Source organism: Aptenodytes forsteri, unplaced genomic scaffold, assembly GCF_000699145.1.
Source record: "Aptenodytes forsteri isolate BGI_AS27 unplaced genomic scaffold, ASM69914v1 Scaffold1, whole genome shotgun sequence".
Classification (NCBI taxonomy): domain Eukaryota; kingdom Metazoa; phylum Chordata; class Aves; order Sphenisciformes; family Spheniscidae; genus Aptenodytes; species Aptenodytes forsteri.
Window position 1 is genome coordinate 10,061,701 of NW_008795035.1, and position 21,732 is coordinate 10,083,432.

Genomic DNA, 21,732 nt, shown 5'->3' on the forward strand with positions numbered 1-21,732 from the left:
GATGGATGTTTTTTTTCTTACCTTTCTTACTGGAATGTCTTTGTGGTCACAGACAACTAATGAAGAGAACAAAGGAGAGACAATGTTGTAAAATCATTAGAAAAGAAAAGGGAAACACTGTTCAAATAAATGCATTTTGCTATTACAATGCCGTTTCAGTCTTGTTTGCAGCCCCTACTGTTCCTTACAGTGGCTCTTCACTGGGGACAAAAAATTCATTAAATGGCCCTTCATTTTAGAATATCAATATGTTTTAAGTCAAATTGTGCATTCTTTGCCGTTAATTTTCTGTTAAACACAAAGCACCATCACAAAGTTTAGCTGCAGGGGGGCTACAGGCAAGGAGGAAGATACAAACATCCCTCTACGAAAAAGAATAATAATAATAATGAAGTCTTTTAAAGTTTAAAGGAAAATAGTGGCTTTTTTATGCCAAGACTGTAAGACCTGTTCATTGATCTTTTCAAAGAAGTGACAACAATAGGGAGAAACCAGAATGAAAGCAAATGAAAGCAAGAGAATAAAAGCTGTAGAGAGTTGGGGTACAAGGAAGCAGTAATCCAGAATCAGTGGATATTGATGAAGCCTGGGATGCAACACACGCATGATCTCAGGAAAGGGCCTGGCTGTATTACCTGACTTGGCTATTGGCTTAGCTTAACCACCAGGTATTTTTACTGAGAAACATTTTTATTTTCTTTTGTAATTCAAAACGCTGCTTTTCTTGTTTATCAGACTTCTTACTGCTCATACATTTTTTTGGGTGGACCTGTTCTGTAAGTGGGAAGTCTTAGCTGAAATGGGACCTTGAACACTTTGCAGAAAGTCAGCCTTTCACTGGGGTCATGGTGGAAGGGAGACAGACGTGCTGCCCCTTTGAAACACAGTTTTGTGATAGATGTTTGTGGTTTGCATCAAATTGAGCAACTAATGATTTGTGCTATGAATGTCTCCACTGGAATGTTTTAATTCACAAGTGACATGTGGTCTCCTGACAATCAGTGTAAGGGGCAGAAAGGCCATAGCACACAGTGTCTAAATGAAAATGTCAACAGTATCCATGGCAAGAAGGCCAGGGAGAACCTAGTGAAGAGATTTTTATGTCGTGTGTAGTTATGCAATTTAAATAAAAATTATATTCATTCTTATTTGAGCAGGAAGAAAATAAGAAGGGTTGTTGAAAAGTTCAACTTGCTGTCTTTCCAGTAGAAATAGACCCAAGCTGGAATATTTAACCTAAATTTCTTTTTCCTCACAAATAAAAATCACATCTGAACTAATTTTGCACATTTTATGCACACTTGGTAAATTCCAGGTGTCTAGTTACACCTGATCCTCTAGCAGGGTACAGAACAGGGCATCTCTTTACATCACATATTGCGCAAAATGGACATTTCCCCAAGTTCAGAAACCAAAGCCATTGTGTGTGGCTTTGGTACAGGAGAGACATCAATTCGTAAGTCTGCCATTATGAGGAGAAAAATTGCTCTAATTGCTGGTTGAAGGAGAAGAGCAGTGGTGCCACTGCTAAGATAAATCCGTATTGCAAGTCATCTAATTGTGACCCTCGATAAACTCATTTGGAGTGGAGATTTCAGTGACCTGATTCATCAGTCATACAACTCTGAAAAATACAGAAAGTTTTGCATGGGAAGACATGCAGCAATGTGGGTTCATTGTCGTCGGATCACCAGCAGAAAGAAAAAGCAAAGGCTAGCACACCTCAGCCATGGCTATTCATGGTGAGTGAATGCCAGCACAGTCCATTATTGCTTCCAAGAACAGTGGAAGCCATTGAGATGTCCAACAAATGTGCAGAGGAGCCAGTCTTGTTATCATATGATTAGGAGCTTAGGCTCCTATTGGGCACAGACCAAAGAAAGTCCTGGAACAAGACAGATAATGAACTTGGGTTGTAAAATACTGTGTACTATTCTGCCATTTTGGCCAGTGATCCTGTACCATATGTCAAGTGGGCTGCAAATTCCCATAAAGCAGCAGTTTGCTACACTAGACCTATAACAAAGGAGATTGTAAAAGGAATAAATGGCAAGTGGAAGCTGGAAAGCATGCCAAATGTACGGCACATGCTTATTAACAGCAACAGAGCAGCCAAAGGGAGGCAGAAGTTGCATATGGGACTAGGCTTGTGCATAGGGAAGATGGAGAGTGGCAATATTGCCAAAGGTTTTTTTTTCTTTTCTTTTCTTTTCTTTTCTTTTCTTTTCTTTTCTTTTCTTTTCTTTTCTTTTCTTTTCTTTTCTTTTCTTACGTTTTTTTTTCTTTTCTTTTCTTTTCTTTTCTTTTCTTTTCTTTTCTTTTCTTTTCTTTTCTTTTCTTTTCTTTTCTGCTTCTGCAATACTTCAGACATTCTGGGATTTTGGAATGAGAGTTGTGTCTTTCTTTGTTAAACCACGTTTTTGTATTGATTCATAGGAGACAAATCCATTATTTTAATCCTTTTCTTTACTGAATCTGTGCACACTGCTAAATCATCTAGGTGTTTTGTGGATACAAACAGTAATCTTCAGATATGAGTCTGGAAGGGCCAAAACACTGAGTCCTCTTAACACGGCCTATTTCTGCTCTATGAGAAACAGTCCCAGGCATCTTCAGCTAGGCCCATAAATGTTGATTTTTATAATGGCAATTACTGTAATTTCCAATGGTCCTATAGGCTAAATTCTGTTCATTGAAAGCTTTTTAACTCAGTGAATGCCATTTTGCCTAAATCACAATGTCTTATGGGAGCATATCAATTTCAACAAAATGTCATTAGTAAATGTAGAAATGTTTTTAGAAAGACTTTAGCAGAACAGTACATTTCAAATGGTCATTTCAAACTCACTTTCTTTTTTTATTTTAAAATAAAAATCAGAATGGAATATTTCAGCTTTTTGGAAATAAAATGTTCAGAGTAATTTGTGACAATTTCATGTTATCAAATACATTTCCCAGGAATTTTTTAAGCATTGATGGAGAATGGAGGTCGCTTTTACAAATACTAACTAAAACCACAGTTTTCAGTGTTGGAAATTCTGGCAGAACAAAAATTCTTCTTGTTGATAGAGTTGGAAGGTTATTGGCATTGGCTTCCATGTTCAGAGTATGCTTTTTTTCATTTGTCAACATTTCATTAAAAAGACTGGATTTGTGGCAAAATTATGATTAAGCACATTATTGAATTTCTCTGCACAGTTTAAGATTTCAATGTATATGGAATGTAACAACTGACATACAAAGGCACTATGTTGCTATTGAAGTGGTGTGTGTTGTATGTGCATAAACAAAAAGCAGATCCCAGGCAAGCTGCATTTAAAGGCCAGTCATTTATGCTCCAGTACATCAGTTTTAACTTGAACGGTAATATTACACATAAGAGGTAGAGAATGGGTATTTCAAAGGTTTTCCCCATGTCTTCTTTGACTGTTTGCTTCTGTGACAAGCATATATTCTTATGGAGCTGTGAGGAATGCTCTTCTCTGTGTGTTTGTGAATGTGTCAATGTATGTGCAGGGAGGTGTGTGCATGGAGTATGTTTTCATGAACACCTCTGTACATGAAAATGTTCTCGGGATGGGAGAGCTAGTGCTTACTAAATTTCAGTCACATTTTCAGGGACCCAGAACATCCACCATAAGGGCTGGCAGTTTGGAGATGATACTGGTTTAATTCCAAATAAACTACATGTTCCTGGCTTTCATTGTGAAAGATATTTGCGTTATAGTTCAGAAATTTAATGGTGCACACTACATTAATTGACAACCTCTAATAGTAGTCAGTAAGATATGTAAAAGAGACATATGAACATGAAGAACTTTATTTGTTCATGGGGCGCCAGCATCAAAACCACCAAGTGGTCTCAGTGAATTTTGAGAAATTTATATTTCTTCAAGATGGCAGAAATACTTTGTCGAAGCCTGTTTTATGTACAGAAGCTGTTTTTGTAAAAAATTAGATGAAAGCATATTTTAGCTTGGCTAAAAAGATGTCCTTCAAGGGGTTTGGAGGTATCTTCTATGGCTCAAACAGCTATGAGTTAGGAGAAAAAAAACACGTGTAAATATGCACAGTTTTTAGATTAATATAAAATCAGTGCTCGCCAGAGGAATCATCATGTATGGCCATGATGGATGGAAATGTCTCTTGAAAGACTGAGACTGGAAAAAAAGCAGTACCTATTTGTAAGAGAAAGGTTATTTTACACAGTATTAAGTAGCATCCCATAGTAGCCTCCAAAGTGTTTTGAAAAATAGCCCAGATTTTGCATGCTATGCATTAAAGTCAAAATGAATGTGCAATCAATGGCAAACCACTTGAATTTAGCTTACTGGCTCACCTTCCTTCGGAGAGTATTCCAAGATCTTTTTGGAGTCTTTCCTTTTGCAACCAATGTTCAAATTTGCCATCACATGCCAATATAAAAATGAAACTTTTGATGGTATGATACAAAAAGACTGGCAAAATAAGAATCAACACATGAAGTTCAAAGGAAGAATGGATCTGGGACTGTGAGCGTTCATGCAAGCAATCTTACCTCAATGAGCAGTTCCATTCACATTACTAGTTTTGTTTTGTATACAAAGTTTTATAAGACCAGACCCTAAATTCTAACATTTTAAAAAGTATTTGGTTGAATTATTTTGGAGCTGTTATAATTTCCTAATGTGAACTGAGAAAAGAATGAAAACGTAGGGTTAAAACAAGTTATGATCAGTCAAAACTAGGGGAAAAAAAAAAAAAAACAAACCAAAAAAACCCTTGCTGGTTAAATTTAATCCTGTCTCACCATAACTTGTTAGCCTTTCTCCTGTTAAAAAAACCACCAAAAAAACCCTTGCTGGTTAAATTTAATCCTGTCTCGCCATAACTTGTTAGCCTTTCTCTTGTTGAGTAATATTTGATTGATTTTACTGAGACTATTTATCAGTACAGTTCACTGACATTTCTGGTTGAATTTCATCAAACACCACACTCTCATTTTTGTCTCATTTTAGTGATGGTTCCTCCCGTTCACACCAGCATTAAAGAAGGAGCTGTGCTTCATCTTTACTGTTTGTACATTACTGGACCTAAAGACATAACTTCCTACCTTCCATGTACCCTACAGAAAGAAAGGCAAACCTGAGTTCTTTAGAGAGAATCCATGAAAAAGAAAGAATAGATAAACATCCGAGAAATCACAACAGGGGCTGAAAGAAAAAGGAGGCAGAAAAATCCATTACAAATGAAAATAATAAAGTCTCTTAAACTTTAAGGAAAAAATAGAGGCTTATTTTGTACAAAGATAGTGAGATGTGTTCATTGATCTTTTTAAGAGTCGAGAAGAAATTGGCTGTGAGCTGAATAAAAGAAAATGAAGTTCCATTAACACAATCCATCGAAAGACAACTCGGGTAAATTGATCAATGCAGCACAAATAATTTCTAACCTTTCCCCTCTTTGGAGAAGACGTTTGGTTTTTTGTTGTCATTTTTTTCCCCCCCTCCCAAGGAGTGTAAACAGCATACATCACCAATTTCAAGTGCTTTTTAGATGGCTTTTCTAGCAATAAAAATGAAGTTCCATTAACACAATCCATCGAAAGACAACTCGGGTAAATTGATCAATGCAGCACAAATAATTTCTAACCTTTCCCCTCTTTGGAGAAGACGTTTGGTTTTTTGTTGTCATTTTTTTCCCCCCCTCCCAAGGAGTGTAAACAGCATACATCACCAATTTCAAGTGCTTTTTAGATGGCTTTTCTAGCAATAATTGGAGAATTTCTGGAACTAAGCATGGTAATGGCTTCTCTTCCATCCCTCTCCTTCATTGCACCCTTATTGCCTTGAAGAATATCAATACATGGAGAAAGTTCGAGGGCTTTTCTCTTCCTTTTTTTTAAACTCTCAATCTTCTTACTTCCTTCTCTGCCTCCTCCTCCAAAGAGTTTTTGAAACATCTGGCAATTAAAAAACGGATGCAGCCATCACTATGGTATCTGTGTACTCAAGAAAAACTTCATAGTGACTGAAATACAGAAAGAGCCCAAAGGCCAAAAGAGGTTTTGTCCTTCGAGAAGTCCGTAACAGCCCCTGCTACAGAGCCTGGCCCTTTACCTTGAGCAGTAAAGCTCTTGCTTGTAGTAGTGGTGGTCCTTTCATTTGAATTCTTTGTATCAGCCAGATGTCAGATGTCATACACAGGAGAGAGAGCATTTGAGATCTGAAACTGCTGCTACACAGGTGCAGCATCCTTTATCCAGAGGAATTATGCAGGCCGGAGGTCCCAACTTCCCTCTTTTTGGAAAAGTGAATATCCTCAGCTCCCAGAAACGTGAATGAGAAACAAACGTGTTTATGGTAAAATAAATCTATAAACTCTAAGTATTTGGAGATATTTCTTTTCCAACTCAAAAAGATCTCTGAAAATCAAAAACATGAAAACGAAACTTTACACTTGGGATTTAGCATCTTCCCGCAGCATAAAGTGCAAATAGAAAGCTATTCTAATTTTGCTTACTGGGATAAAATGCTGTGATTTGCATTGAAGCCACAAAGTAACAATTAGAGTGTGGCAGTTAATGAAACAAAAGAAACAATGCAGCACCTTTTTGAATAGGATGTAACCTATGTTTATATAGAAAGCTTTGTACAGTACCCATGGGTTTCAGTAAATGAAATGGGCCTTCTCATATGCTGCATAATTGTTAAAACATGAGGCTTTGTGGTCATATACCCCAAATGCACTCCATTTTATAAAGCTGCATCACATAACTCAGCAGCATAATCATTTTCTTCTCCATGAGCAAGTTGTCTCTTACCCCTGAGACAGTGCTTCGCTCAGGTCAGTTATGAAGTTATGTGAAGGTCAGTATGGGAAAGATCAAACTACACCTGTCTAGATCACACACGCTCTGCTAATGAAAAGGTACATTCCCTGCCTGGCTTGCACACATAAATACTTAGTAAGATCTTACGCAGAATGGTAAGATGTTCCACAAAATGATTGGGTCCTAAACTCTGCAGAAAAGTCCTTGAAAAAAATCATTATCAAAAACATTTTAATACAGACACCTTTCTGATACAGCTTTCATTGCATGTAAATATTTAAGCTCATGCTTAAGCATGTTCTGATATCCCATCGTTGAACCTGCAGAGGGGCATTAGTGATTCAAAACAGGATATTATCCACTGACAGATAATCATTGTCTGTTCAGAAACTTCTCGTTTTACAGTACAGCTGGTGTCTATCAGCTGTGTTAAATAGTGGTGCAGGGAGATTTGTACAGTTTAGAGGGTTTTTTAAGAGAAAGTGTAGAGTAAATATCAGCAATCACCATTCGAGTAAAATTAGCAAGAAGCCAAGACCTTCTTTGCTCCTTTATAGGAAAGGATGAAAGACTCGATTTCCCTATCCTTTATTACTTAAATTGCCCCTACACAGAAGTGTTTGGACATCTTTCCATTTAAATCCTAGAGTATGTTCTAAAAGCTTACACGGATAGTTATTTTCATTTTTCATTTCACCAGACATATAAGTATACATATGCTAGAAAAGCAAATCGATTAATTAAAGGAAGCATTAAATGAGATGTTTATAATTTTCATACAGAGGAAATTAGCTTGACTTTTAGCCTGAGGATATCACATCACAGACTTCTTGATGCATCTGTAAGGGATACACAAATAAAGAGCTGTATTTTTTCACAAACTCAGTGAACTTCAAATTTTACAAGGTTGTGTCCAGCAGTGAAGTCAAAGTCACAAGGGATTCTGGGAGCTAAGATCACACGGAAGATGTTTTATTACATGATGGGAAAACTGGGAAAGACTGAACTTTCAACCTTTTTTGTGAAAGCATATGAATACAAAAATCAAGCTGATATACAATAGCAACTAATCATCAAGACAGACAATTGTTAGTGACTTATGAAAGAAATCTCCAACAGATAAGAAACAATTGGAAAATATTACTGTTTTTCTGCACCTACGTTATTTAAGCTTGGAAAGCAGTTTTCCTCAGTAAGCTTTATAAGACAATCAGGGGTGTTAAACAATAAGGAAATCAGGTCTTCACCTCTTGGATTTTAGAAAGAAAGGAAAGAGTATGTTGTTAACACTTTAGGACCTTTTCTGCACAGCACAAGAAATCCGGAGGTAAGTAATGATGCCATCACTGTCAAGCACCAGCAGAGGCCAGAACCAGGGGAAAGAAATGAATATGTGGCCTCTTGGATCTCTCTTCCCTCAGAGATATCTCGGCCAAAATATTTTCACTTACATTTGAGTACCTTACCAAAGCCCAGGAAATATCAAGGCCTTCCTGAAAGTAAATTTTTTGTATACTGTGCATGAATCTGCAGACGAAGATAATGCTGAGGGATGGGCATTTGTAATGGAAAAGATCTTCTGAGCCCTACAAAAATCAAGATTTTTTTCTTTCCTCATCACTTTCTTGAGCTGTGCCGATAGGCGTATCTCCAGCCAGATGATACCTGTTTTGTGCTCCTGATTTTGACCCAAGTATAAAATATACTGTACACTCTACTTGCTAATACTATAACAGATTATTTTTTACCTCCTCTGTTTTCCCATGGTGCCTGGCAGCCTTTTCTCTGCACTGCCTCCTAGTTAAGGGGATGGGCGATCAGGACTACTTATCAGATAAATTGCTATAGATTCATCATTCTCCATCTCTGTCCTGAAGAAGCAGTCACATGTCTGATGTTACTCTTAACACTACCTTCTATATAATAAAATTTCTTGTGAAAACTCTTCCTGTAAGGATGACAATATTAGTCATCCAATGGCATTTGCACACGTGCAGTATCATTTCCAAAATCCTTGGAACTTTTCTTACGTGGAATCAGCTAGGTTTAATGAAGCTTTTAACTTACTGCATTAAATGCCCCCCAACCCATAAGATGGATATAAAGTCACTGTTAGATGAAACACCATTTGATCTGGCAACAGGTGGACTTCCTAAGAGGGATTTCCAACTATCTCTAATTTCCATCAGTTTGAAATAGAAGTACTGCATCCAGAAGTATAGATTTTCTTCTAATAAACATAAAGTAAGATAAATCCATCCAGAATCTTACCCCACTTTGGTACACAGCACAGTTATTGCAGAGTCCAGCACTGTGGCAGACATTTAACCATGGGGAAGTCTAGGTAGACTTGCGGCAGTCATGTAGAGCAAAGGGTGAGTGAAGGGTCAAATTACAGTAAGTAAACTATATACTGAGGTTCTCTGCATTATTTTTCCTTTTCTCAGTTTATGTCACAAATTTACCACTTTGTGACACAATGTTGGTTATTATTTTTCCTTTTTTCCCCTTGTCTGTTAAATTTAATAGAAAAATCCAATTATTATGTAAATAGAGCCTTGCCATAATTGTCACAAACAAGTTAGCATAACAATGAAGAGCAACAACTTTCTGAAGTCAAAGAAAGCACTGTTTACGACTGTCTCTGAGGTGTGATTGATATAGAACGTTTTGAAGGAATATTTTCAACATTTCTTCTTCATTTTACCACCTGCTTCCTCAGATCATCCTAGCTGAGGCATGTTTGCAAAGGAAAGTTGCTTTGGAAAAGGGGACTTTCCACAAATTCATTTTCTTTTCTTTAAAGAAGGGGGGGGGGAGCCTACAAAAGCCATTATTTAAACAGCCTTCTTTTTAAAATGTTTCCGGCAGATGTTTATGTAGAGAATGTGCTGGAGCTCCTTCAGTAAGACACAGAAGTGACATTTCTTGAGGGTTTTAGTTGAAGAATTTGTCTTTCACATCATGTCTTTAAACATCTGCAAAAGGCAACAGAATCTTTATTATCCCGCTAACTTGAGGAAAGGCGCAATGCACAGTCCTGAGTCCTTAAAAAATGGTATTTAATGGGACTGACAGATGAGAAATATCTAGCTCTAATGTTTTCCTTCAGTAGAAATTCACCTCTTGACCTTATGACTCCAGAGTACGGCTGCTGCCTTCTAAAAAAGAACATTTCCTTCCATTCAGATGTGCTTTCTATGGTTTTGTTGTTTTGTTTTACCTTATTGCTGTTATCTGCTTTAGGGGAAGGTATCATTGACAGAATTCAAACAAAAATACAATTATAAATACTGCAAGCACACTTGTGCTAGGTCTGTTTATGGCACTTGTGCTTCCAACCCTCTTTTAATTTCCTCAGTTGGATATTTTTCTTCTTCCTCACAAAAATCAAAGCTGCCTTCTTTTCCTGCCTTTTCTTTTAAATGGATTTTGAAGAAGTGGTATAATTCAGCTTTCCTATTCCTTTGCTTGAGTTTGGTTATTTGCTGCTGTGCAGAAAATACGGACTGGGGCCATTACTCAGGGCTGCCCAGGTTGGCCTTCCTATTTTACAAAGTAACCTTTTAAAGAAGGATTCCATCTATCTTTTAGGTTTTTGGTTTATTTCAGGCTCTTGGGGTGGGGAGGAAGGTTTGGTTGTAGGTTTTTTCACTCTCCACTCTATTGTATTTCGGTTGTCGAACCTTTTTTTCCCCCTCCTTCTTCTTTTTCTCTTACTTTTTTCTTTTTTTCTCCCTCAAGGGTTTTCTCTGGGAAAAGTTTTCTGGGCTTCCGTCCAGCCAGTGTCACAATTCACAGCTGTACTGTTTGATTCAAGTACTTCAAGCTGCCAGTGAGGTAGAGCCAAATGAGATTAAGGGCTTTTTTATTAAAGCAAGCACCCGCATGTGCTGGTATGGTTAAGGCTTACGTCAGGCGTTCCAATATGAACCCCGATTTCTGGAGGCCTTTAGTTCTCAAACATAAAATATTTATGCCAGGCTGAAACCTGACCTAGATGTACTCATCTGGGAGGAGCTGTAATTCTTTGGAAAGAAATGGATTGGCTTTTATTAAGCTACAGCTCCAAGAAAGGAAAATGTACTGATTTCAGGATAAGCAGCTAAAAAAAAACAGGCAGAGAGAGATATAGCTATGTATGTCAAAAACGGCAACAGGCATAAACTAAATGAGATATTTTAAATGAATTCACGATGAATTTTAACAAAAGGAATGCTTTAGGTAGCAAGAGATTCATCTGTTAGCTTCCTTCCCTGGCACACGATGGGTTTGAACCCTCCGTGCTGGTCAAACTCTCATACTCCCAGCACTGCCTGGACCATTGCGGCAGTGGGGCATTGCCTGCAGCACTTCTGCTGTTAGCCCCTGCTGCTCAGCTCTGCCTGCTGCACCCCAAATGTCACCTCTGAGGCCCAGCCATGCTGCCCAGCAATTTCAATTTTTTTTTCTGTTGGGATAAGCCATGCAGAATTGGTGATGTGAAACAAAATGCCACCGTTTCTTTTGATGTCTGATGTGAGCCAAAATCTGAACCCACATTTCCAGAGAGAAATGCATATTTAAGCTCCCTTTCCTTTTGAAAAGCACCCAAATTAAAACAGTTCTTTTTATACAAATTCTTGTCTTTTGTGTCAACATTTGTGAAGATAAATGAATTGATATTTTAAACATAAACATACATGTGTCTATGGAAAACATGATGTGCAGTAGTAGAGCTGATCAAAAATGTTAAAAAAAACAGAAGAAAATGAGAAGCTTTACGGGAAAAAAACCCAAATCACCACTATAAACTTTTTTCCATAACTTTGGGCCAACTATAAAGTGGATCAGAAAGTTTTGAAGATTATTGACCTTTCAAATTTTGAAATTCTCAGACAGAAGTAGCCTTTTTCAATATTAGGTCACCTTTTCTTTTTCCTTTTTGTCCAGCTGTGTTACTAAGCATCACATGTGCCTTGATAAAGCCTCTGCACACACACTGACAGAGACGACCCTTCATCCTTTCAAGACAGAGGTGCTTTTATATAAACACACGTCTGAGATGGCACTGTGGCTGGCAGTGAGAGTTTAATTCTCTGTCCAGGAGCTGAGAGACAGCTACAGCTCTGTGTTCTCACTCAAGGAACCATTTCAGGAGAGGGGTATACCTGGATTCAGATGTAAGGAGTAACTTCAGCTGAAGAAAATAAAAGTAAAATCAAATCTTGAGAGTAATTTCTTATGAATTGGGCCATTTTTTATTTCAAATCTCCCCTTTTGATATAAAATAAATCACTATCTGGGAAAAAAACAAACAGGACATTTGGAGTGATTTTTATTTAAGGTTGAATTCTTTAATTTCATTTAGAGGCTTTGTAGTTTTCCGAGATGTTTCATTTTGGTTTAGTGGTAGATCGTGTAACCCTGAAGTTGCTAATCCAGCCTTAGCTTACCTGTCACAGTGTGACAGCACTGCGTCAAATGCCAGCCCTCCCTTGGACCATATGTTTTAACTTGTTTTGTATCATAGCTGACACTGCAAATACTGTGTGTCAGTCTGTATGTCATTGTCTTACCATTTTCAAGAGAGGAATTTAGGAGAGGGAAGGGAGGGAGAGTAGAGCTAAACCTGTAATAACTCTGACGTGTTTGCATAATTGCAACGTAATGCGGTTGTTCTGCAAGTCCTCATGGTCAGGCATTTTTTAGCCATTTCCTGGATTTTTTACTTGTAACCTAACGGTGTCAAAATACAAATACCCACGTCCTCATCTCTGCTGCTCGTGTAATCTTAGCAGTGATTTGAGACTTAAATGCTGAGAGACTGCTTAAGTCTACAAGACTTTGAAATCAAAGGCAGCAACATTAATATTCTGTAAGAATGTGAAGAAGCCATGAAAGCTTTATTTGTTGCTAAAGAAACCAACTAAATCAAACAAGTTGAAGAAAACAAAGACTTGTATAATTGTTTTAATTAAAACTGTCACTTATTCCAGCAAAAGTGCAGCAAAAAAGTCGCGCTCTCCAAATATTTCTTGCTTAGACTTGCATACTCAAAAACTATTCTTAATAAGTGAAATAAAACATTGCCAGCCATTTTCCACTCCCCTTTGACACAAAAGCTCCTAAACAAATTGCAAGAAACCCATGCAAAACTTTGTGATGTTCACTTCAGATTTTATCCAAGAGGAATTTATGGAACTCGCCATCCAAAAGCAAGTTATCTTGAATGAAACGTAATGCTTCTTAAATCTTCAAAGAACATCATGGCATTTAGCCATAAAACTCACTGTGACTTTGGAAATTAAAAAACAGCTTCAGTGCCAGGATCAGACTGCCCTATATGGTTACTTTAAGTCTTCAGGGCCACAAGCACGCTCTGTTGAGTCTGGGCCCTCCATACATTCAGTCTCCAGTAAACATTAAGAGCAGCCTAGCAACTGCTCTGCCTTCAGCAGCTGCTAAGCCCCTTCACCTCTTCCCACTCCACAAGGTTATTTTGGCATCTCAAAATAAGTCAGATACAGAAGGGACCTTGGTAGTAGTTTCTCAGCTTCTGGAACCAGTCCAAGCCTCTCTTTCTTAATGCAAAATATGAATGATACAAATACATCCTAATTTTAATTGAAGGAGAACGTCTGACCCTTCTACAAAATAGTGTCACATGAGGTTCCTGTATTTCTTGTGACCTTTCCAATGCTTATAAGATTTTTAAGCATGCAAGTTCAGCTTAAATTTGAAATCTTTATTCTTCCTCCAGTATGGATCGGCTTCCACTGCAAAATTTGGGCCCACATTTCACTGTTAGTATATGAATCCAGCATGTTGTCACTGTGCGGTAAAGAGGCAGTTGTAAAATCTGAACCACGCTTACTTTTTCCTCTCAAATAATCCATTCAGATACTGCAGTTTGGCTTGAGCCTGTCTTTTATCTTTTTTTCTCAGCACTCTGAGGGCTCTTTATCTTCACCAATACTTGGATTTGTGTAAGTGTATGTTGGGGACCATTTTTTGTACATATTAATTTGTTATGTTATTTCAAAGAACTTCTTTTCTCCAAGATTCCTAAGCATTAGCATTTTTAAGCTTGCGGGGGGGGGGGAGCTATTAGAAATATCCTACAGGAAGCCATAATTTATCAATGAAAGACTTGAAATTTTCTTCTAAACATATGTTTTGTTGTGTTCTTTGGAGGCTGTAAAGGGGTTTGTAGTAACAACTCTCTTTTTTTCTTTTCTTTTCTTTTCTTTCTCTTTTCTTTTCCAGTGACTGGGTAACTGAAATAATTTGAAGCCTGTTTTTACCAGAACCTGATCACCACCTGTTTGAGTGAAGAAACTGAGGACTGTTTGAAAGTAATGCCTTTGGCAACACATACACCTTGCTCAGACTGTCTCACGTCATCTTATCATATAAAAGGCTTTTCCAAGTGTTGCCTGAGAACAGTGAAAACCTCATTATGAGCTGAAAACTGTTTGGGATTTCAATGTTGATAATGAAAATCTTATTTACGGAATTGCTGAACACACAGATAAAGTCTAAACAGCAACAGCCTACTAGACAAAATAATAGTCCAAGGGAAAAGGAGCAACATAATTACATCATTCCTATTTTATAACGGCCTTTTCCATCCATGTACATATTGAAAGGGAGTCAAAGAACTGTGAGATGCAATTGTTTCTGGCATCTTCCAACCTGATTTCAGAACTCCAGTGGGTTTCCTGTGTCCAGTTAACATTCTGGTAGTATGCAAAGGGTGTGATCTGTCGGACAGTGCTGAAGATGTGGGAGCATTTTTCTGCTCAACAGCCTTTAGGCTCATGTAATGAAAGGTGTGAACCCCCACCAGAGAAGGAAGGAAAAAGTAGGTAGGGATCAAGAAATTCCCATCCTTTTCTAAAAGACAGGCTAGGTCCTCTCATGAGTTGTGTTGTCTCTACTGCTAAGAGAGATACGTATGGTAAATACAGCCTCCTCTGTAAAAACTAAAACCATGAGATACATGCAAAGACAAGACATATTTAACAGGGAGATGTGTGTTGTAGGGGAAGAAAGGCTATACAGTTTCCTAACTCTCTACTTCATTACATGCTTTTATTCCACTGAAATCAGTAATCATATCAGAATAGAGCTAGTAAAACATGATAAGAAACAAGGCCCTTTAATATAAGCCTCTCTGCCTGTCTGTCCTTTTATATGGCACCTCCCAACATAGTGTCTCAGTGCAAAGTTCTTCACCCTCATCTGATTTAAAACTTAAAATGGATGCTGTGAAGACCTATCGTCCATAGTAAACTGCTCGAGATGAATCAGCTGTTCAGATTAGCCTCACAGAAATGATAATGGGGTTCTGTGTTCACAGCTGAGTTATTTAAACTGTCTGATTTGGTCCACAGCTTCCTTGGACATTAATAGGTTGACTGCTATGTCGCTGAACTTGGTGCATGAAAGGTCAGCCTTTGAAAAGCTAAATAAGGTAAGTGCAAACTGAAGCATGTTCCAGGCGGTACCGCATACTCTAAATGCATTTGAAACCCCTAAGAATCACTGCTGCTCCTCAGCATTTTTCCATATCTGATTTCAGAGTGATAGATCCTTGGATCAATACTTTGATTTTGATCTCTCGTCCACCAGGAGATTCAGGGGGTTGCTCACATGTTATAAACATATGCTCCTCCTGATGCATCTTGAGTAAAGCTGATTGAAAATTTCTTAGAAGATAGCTTTTCATCAGCAAATGCTGACTTAGATGAATTTGAAAGATTTCTCAGGACTACAGCAATTTTGCTGAAATTGCTGAGAAGCAGCATTATCAGGCAGGGACACTTTTCTTCAATAAAGATGGAATGCTTCATTTGACTTTTGTTTGATTATATTGTAAATTCTAACATACTATTGAGCACACCTTGAAGTGATTAAGTCAAAATGAAGAATTCGAACAGTATCAAGATGAAACGCTTTCAACTGTCCCAAAACAAAAACATTTCAATTAAGATAGCTTTGATGATCTCTACATTGTGGCAATTTCATTTTTGCGGTAGACTTCGTCATTTAGATTATTACTCCTGTTTGAAAGAGAAGTAAATTTTGACATGCTGATATTTCCTCCAGAACCAGCAGCCCTCCTCTTCAGCAGCCTATGAGAGTGAATGGAAGAGTCAGAGTAAGAGTATCTCTCTTCCCCTTCCCCAAGGTCTCTCTTTGATGCAGGAGTATGGGGGAAAAGAGGAGGGAGGGGGATAAGAGTTAGGTTTATCATCTATAAATAGAGACAGTCTTTCACACTCACTTTCTTAAGTAGTCTTAGAGCACTAGGGGAAAGAAGAACAAAATAAATCTAAGAAATGTTGGGAAAGTTCTGTACATTTCAGGAACATTCCAAAGTAAAAATTGGCTCTGGCAGTCCAAGTTTAGAGGCTCATTCTTTCAAAAGGCACCATCAATTAGTTTCTCAAGTTTAATTCTGTCCTGTGTCTACCAGCTGGAAAGCATGTTGAGCAATAAGCATAAATGTTTGTAGAATATAAATCACTGCACATGACTAGTTCACCATCCATGGAAAGCATTGCTACTTGTTTTTTACTTATGTGGTTGTACAGTTACTGCAGTCTCCTTATGCAATAGTGCTAAATACTAGGCGAAGTCAGCAGCTTGGTTCAGGCCTAGGTTTTTAGACTAGGGAGTTACAAGCTGAAAAAACGTGTTGGGATTTTTAGCAAAGAAGGGTTGTCATCACACTTTGACCTGAAATGGAATAAAACTGTCCATTGCTAAGGGACCTAATAGCAAAGCTGTCAACATTACTCAAAAATATTTTTAAAAGAATTGTCTTATAAGGACTTTACTATATTGGATTTCTTTTCACTTGCTTTTTTTCCCATAGGTGAAGAGGATGTAGAAAATATACCATGTATGGAAGACTTTGAATCCTACCGTGGCATTTGTATTAAAGGATCATTTTGTGGGAGGTAAGCAAATAGGCCGTTGCTGGTGATGATGAAAAACAATCCAATCTTATGTAAAAAAAGGATAATAAAAATCCTGTCCTCTAAACCAACAAGCAGTGATACCCAAGCCAGGAAGCTCAAAATCAACAAAATAAACCTTATTCCAAAAGCTGGATTTGGTTATTAATTGACTGATTTCCTACCAATAAGAGCACACTTTCAGGCTGGTGGGCTTGATGAGAGGTACTTGAAAGCCACAATCCAATCTTATGTAAAAAAAGGATAAGAAAAATCCTGTCCTCTAAACCAACAAGCAGTGATACCCAAGCCAGGAAGCTCAAAATCAACAAAATAAACCTTATTCCAAAAGCTGGATTTGGTTATTAATTGACTGATTTCCTACCAATAAGAGCACACTTTCAGGCTGGTGGGCTTGATGAGAGGTACTTGAAAGCCCAAACTGAACAAGCATGTGAAATATTTAAGGCCACATTTTTATATTTATTAAAAACAGCCTAAATAATTAAACTAGTTGATTCACTAGTGGCTTTCAGGCTCATGCCCAGAGTGAAAGGTCATGACCTGACATACCATGGCCCCACTTGGTACCGATGATTGACAGGAAAAGGAAATAAGTTGATATCTTTCACGTGGGAATCACAGCTTGTAGCAACTATGAGCAAGTGGGCTATTTGGACTTTGTGGGAAAAGTTAATTGTGTTATTATTCGAAATCTTCGTTCCCAAAGTTGGTTCAATGGTGATTTATTTACTTATGTGATAAAACAGCTGTGTACTGTAATAAAATACAGGTCACTTGCTGATGTTTAATGCACAAAAGTGGGGATATGTTTGGTTTCTTTTACTTTGAACTCACATTCATGTTAGACAGCAGGGATGACTGAATTGTTAGGAATTTTCTGTTAGTGTATTGGAAATAATTAATGTTCTCATCACACTATATATTCTTCAGTGCTTAGTTATGGAGAATGAGGAAGGCACCATACACTGAAATATGAGCGCCTCTCCACCATATGCTTTCATTATTTCTTTATAATGATAAAAAGGGGCTGCATTCAGTGCCAGACAATGTCATGGCCCCAGAGATTTAAGTGGCCTGCAGAAAAAGGGAGAAAAAAGCATTTATGATATGAATGAGGATGTGAAATGGCTGTTTAAAAAAGGCCTAAGATCCACTTTCACCCTAAATTCTGAAATCACTTGAAAGACGTCTAGATGCAAGCGAGTTTGAAGAATAGCAACTTTCCACCGGGCTCTGTTTCATATGCAGTATCACTGCCATCTTGGCCACCCTTTGTTACAAGGTCACAGAATTGTACCAAGCAATAGGGCACAGTCTAACTTCACATATTGTCTGATTTGTTCTAGCAATGAACCCTGTCATCTTTAGCCAGAGTATATATTCTTTACCCCAGTCGTTTACAAGTTAGCTAAGTGATGCACTTTTGGTTATCCCTCTGAGCTGAGGACAGTGGATTTAATATCAGCTGGCCTGTTATTGTGCCTTTCTGCTCCCTCCCAAAAACTTGAAATGTGGGAACAGCGTGAACTGCACTGGGGTGCAGCTCCATACCGTACTCCAGGTATCCTCTACCCTTCTGCAGAAATGCCATGCACTGCCAGTTCCCGCAACATTGTGTTCTTTACTGGTATATGGGCTGTTAGATGATAACAGTCCCATTAAAGTCAAAAGTAGTTTTACCCCAGAACAGGCCATTGTGGGGAAGGATTACACATTCCAGCTCTGTGTGGCACAATAGTTTGGTTGATATAGCAGTCAGTCCTGGCATTTTACTCAGACTATCTCCAGTATAATTTCTTTTCCTAGTCTTTCCTCATATCTTATTCTCAATACAGAGGAAAGCACCTCTGCTCAGGAAGCTCTGGAAACTCTACCACTTGTAGCACATTCTCTAGAAGAATTTTAAGCCTTAAAATAATCTGATTCTAACACTAATAAACAAGCTGGGTTATACAGTAAACCAAGATAAAGGCTGCTTCACACAGAGTAAGAGCTGGTGGTATTTCTCTTGCATTTTTTGGATGTCATTCCTTCCTGCGGAAGGATCATTAGATCAGGGGGATGGAACACCTCTCCCATGAAGAAAGGCTGAGAGAGTTGGGGTTGTTCAGCCAAGAGAAGAGAAGAGAAGGCTTTGGGGAGACCTTATTGCAGCCTATCAGTACTTAAAGGGGGCTTCTAAAAAAGATGGCGGCAGACTTTTTAGCAGGGCCTGTTGCGACAGGACAAGGGGGAATGGCTTTAAACTAAAGGGGGGTAGATTTAGACTAGATATAAGGAAGAAATTTTTTACGCTGAGGGTGGTGAAACACTGGCCCAGGTTGCCCAGAGAGGTGGTGGATGCCCCACGCCTGGAAACATTCAAGGTCAGGTTGGACGGGGCTCTGAGCAACCTGATTTAGTTGAAGATGTCCCTGCTTATTGCAGGGGGGTTGGACTAGATGACCTTTAGGGGTCCCTTCCAACCCAAACTATTCTATGATTCTATGATTCTATATTTAATATTGGGCAATAATGCATGATATTTTACAAATAGTATAGCCTACAGATCCTGCCACAGGAGCACAGGTCTGTGATGAGTAAATTATAGTTACTGGCTGAGAAGGAGAAATGAAATCAAGAAAAATGGGTCCCAATATAACATACCCAAAATTGAAGACCTTTCTGGAGCAATACCAATCTACTTCCTCTGAACATTTCAGCAGAAGGGGGAGCTACTCAGGATACCAGCTTTTTTCCAGCAAAAAAAGGTAGGTACATATTGTACCTACTTGTCCTGAAAGGAAAAGGCCATGATTAACCCAAATCCAGCCATTTTCTAGTTTTTATTCAATTACAAAACTATGAGACTACAAACTGGAGACCATAGCTATCACCAGAGCTGTCAGTGAAGTACCAGCAGCAGATCTATGGTAGAACCGCTAGGTTAGAGGCTAGAGTCTGACCTTGCATAGCCCATGAAGGTGCTTAAAAATAGTGATGACTTTGGTTTATGACTGACTTTGGCTAGATTCAGCCTGAATATCAAGAGGCAAAAGGCTCTCTATCCCATGCCAATTCTCTGATCTTTCCATTCCTCTCCACTTCCCCACCTCCAGGTTTTCTGTTTCAGCAGCTCCCTGAAGTGAGCACCATGACTGTGAATCTAGAAGTGAAGAAGCCCACAACTCTTCAGAAAAGAGCAGTTATTCTTAGCTTTGTTTTGCTAATGTTTTTCTTTCTTTTTCTCCTTTAAAAAAAAAAAAAAACAACAAACCAGAAAGCCTGCCAAAATTTGGGCTGTTTGATGTTCTTTGGAAAGAAAAACAATGCTATCCATCCAAGCCCTCTGAAAGGAACAAAAATACGTCATTTTAAGGCATGAATTTCTTAAGAGGAACAATCAATACATTTCACAATTAAAGATGGTCAAGAATTTTTTAATGTTTTGCTGGAAATTTTTTATTTAGAATTTTTCAGAGACATTTGCCTGTTTCAGGGAAACTTTGAGAAAACTTCCTGAATTGTATGGTAGGTGAAAGGCAGGAGGGGGAAGAAAGAGGAATAAACATATTTGCTGTAGAATATTCAATAATCTAATAACATCCCTGGGAGGTACCCTAGACCCCATTCAAGCTTTTCATCTGACAATTTGGATTGAGTATGTGAACCTGCCTCATCCATTTTACTCATCCTGCTTTGGGATGAGTGAAAAAAAAAAAGAAGATCATAAAAGCAGTATCTGTTCTGTTTTGTTTGTTTGTTTGTTGATTCAGCTTTGAGTGGAGACATTGCTTTATAAAACTCCCCAGCTGCAAATGAGACACTGACTTCATTGTCTCATAGTTAGGAAATTTGTTTAAGATGGAAGCGTCCCAGGTTGGAATCTTTGGCCTGTAAATGTAGGGAAGCTTTTTAAGCTGCAATCTTAGAAGTCATAACTGAGTAACTAAACTTCTGTTTGCCCTCTCTTTTTAAGGTTTCTCCTCTGTCACCCCAGCAAATCTTGAAAGAGCTGATTTATGCAATGAGAGTTTTTGACATTTTTATTAAGCCCAGGCACTTAATAAAGACATTCTTTCTACAGTGTGATTAAACTGATGTAAAGAAGCAGTTGTGTTATTTCTCTCTTTTTATTGAAGATTTCTAGAGATTTCCTTTTTTGCCTTCCTGTGACACTGCCCGTTGCATCATTCACACTACCTGCTCTCACTTTCCACTGCAGTGGCCGTATGGGCTGTGCTTGTACAACTTAGCTTTAAAGAGGTTTCTATTTATATCTAGTCTTTCCAGTCCAGTGTTTTCAAAGAAAAATGAGCAGAAATTAGACATAGACTGCAAATGACAGGGATCGTTGCTTGAGGTCGATATGAAGATGTTTGTTCTGTCATTGTCTATGCTGCACTTACTCCATGGATTAAGATCGTTTAGTTAGAAAGATCACTCCCTACCTCAAGTTGAGACTACTTACTGTTAGAAAGATAAAGAAGCCTGACTTCCAGAAGAAAGGTGTTCTGTATTTCTTGAGGGTTTCCTAGTTTGAATATCTAAAAATCTGAGACTTCTACAATCTCTAATGACCTTGTGAAAGTCCAGACCAGGATTTCAGACTTTGAGGATAGCAAGCAAATGCCTTAAATTAGAGGTTTCAATTAGAGAATATTAAATTCTCTTCTGTAACAGGAGATGGTTTAGGAGAAATGGGAATAGCCAGGTGGGAGTAATTGGTTTTGGAAGAGTTGTATGTGGGAGCTCTGCCCAGCACTTTCTTTTATTATGCCTGTTTTCCTTCCACAGCTCAGGAAAACTCATATTCATGCACACTCTTACACTTCACTGGGATTCCCTGACTCGGAGACTGTCAGCATCAGCTTATTATACAAGCCCTTTGTTTTATCCTATACAATACATCTCGCTATACGCAATTTGGCCTCTTAACCTGCCGTGAAATATTTCAAGGGCTTGTTGCTG